General features: G+C 45.1%; 1 pseudogene; it reads right to left on the bottom strand.

The window, feature by feature from the left end:
• Positions 1 to 351: 351 nt before the first annotated feature.
• Positions 352 to 1,423, bottom strand: LOC138088809 (lysine-rich coiled-coil protein 1-like; annotated as a pseudogene).
• Between the last annotated feature and the right edge of the window lie 234 nt (positions 1,424 to 1,657).

Here is a 1,657-nt window from a genome sequence, read left to right as displayed (position 1 = left end):
TACCCACCCCAAACTAAAACTCAATCAAGAAATAGATTCTGTTAAGCCTATTAATCCTACTCAAATATAAATGACCTCCCAAGGGAAAAAATACTTCCACCATCACAGCAACCGGATGAATAAAAGCAGAGCCACTCCTGTTAAGGGAAATTACATTATGGATAAGAAAAGTGTAGTAATGATTTTAGAAAATGAGGAAAAATATTTCCATGTTGGATGGCAAGCGTACCCTGTTTCCTGTTCTCTTAGCCTTTGTACCTGCTCATGCGAGAAGAGGGATTTGAATATGAACACTGTAAAACCAAGCTTCTCAACTATTAGTTTAACCCTGGGGGAACCAATGCAAGAGCTTCAAAATCCAAGGATAGACTGGTCCCAAAGCATTTCCTTCTCTGTCCTTTCTTGGCCTTGTTCCTTTTTCTCTTTTCTGCGCTTACGTTGCTCTTTCTTAGAGGCTACATCTCGGCTTTTTTCCTCCTTCCGGTGCTTAAGCTTTTCCGTACTGACTCTGACTGTTTCTGCCTCCGTTTTGCTTGTTTGGATGCTCTTGTATTTGTCTAAATCTATTTCCTCACAAGCTTTTTCCCCGTTATGCTTGGGCCGCTCCTCCCCTGGCTTTTCTCTGCATTCCTCTGTGTGCCTTTTCCTCTTCTGATGTACGTGTTTATAACTAGCCTGATGGGCACTGCTACTATTTTCTGAGGAGTCAGTTCAGTTCAGTTCAGTTGCTCAGTCGTGTCCGACTCTTTGCGACCCCATGAGTCGCAGCACGCCAGGTTAGACTCGTGCTGACTAAGGTTCGGGGGTACAGGTTTTCCTGAGAAACAGTCCCTGGTGAACTGAGAGTAGCTCAGGGAGTCTAGTCCCAGCCTGCTGTCATGAGCTGGTAGCCCCTGAGTTAACTGCTTATCCACTCAGTGAAATACTGCATGATCTTGGGTAGGTTTGGACGGTTCCACATGGGAGTCTTTGCTCAAACATTCTACACCTGGGTCTAGAGTCGACCTCTTCTTTGTACCCATACTGCTAAGCCACTTCAGTCGTGTCTGACTCTGTGCGACCCCATAGAGGGCAGCCCACCAGGCTCCTCCGTCCCTGGGATTCTCCAGGCAAGAACACTGGAGTGGGTTGCCATTTCCTTCTCCAATGCATGAAAGTGAAAAGTGAAAGGGAAGTCGCTCAGTCGTGTCCGACTCTTAGCGCCCCCATGGACTGCAGCCCACCAGGCTCCTCCATCCATGGGATTTTCCAGGCAAGAGTACTGGAGGGGGGTGCCATCGCCTTCTCTTTGTACCCATAGGTTTCCAAATAATCCTCTCATCTTCCTGAAACAAGTCTTTGGCTCTAAGCTTCTGGCCTTCTGCACTTTGATATAATCTTCAAGTTCATCTTGAAAAGAGTCAAATGTCTTTGAATGCTTCATTAGCTTGACGAGGGATTCTGCTTATCAGATTGAGACCTTGGTGGAGAAATCTGATCATATTCACTCATTAATTGCTTCCGTTTTTTAGCATGAACTTTCTCCAAATAGCGAGACTGTGCAACAACGAGGAGCTCATAATGTGAAATCCATTATGATTCAAATTATGGCACTAGTTCTTATAAGGCTTTTACAAAAGGTATCTGTAAAATGTTCAGTCTTTGCTCACTCAACGTG

The sequence above is a fragment of the Capricornis sumatraensis genome, chromosome 11 (genome assembly GCF_032405125.1).
Source record: "Capricornis sumatraensis isolate serow.1 chromosome 11, serow.2, whole genome shotgun sequence".
In the NCBI taxonomy this organism is placed as follows: domain Eukaryota; kingdom Metazoa; phylum Chordata; class Mammalia; order Artiodactyla; family Bovidae; genus Capricornis; species Capricornis sumatraensis.
Note: the sequence above shows the minus strand (reverse complement) of the source record. Positions and strands in the feature narration are given on the sequence as shown.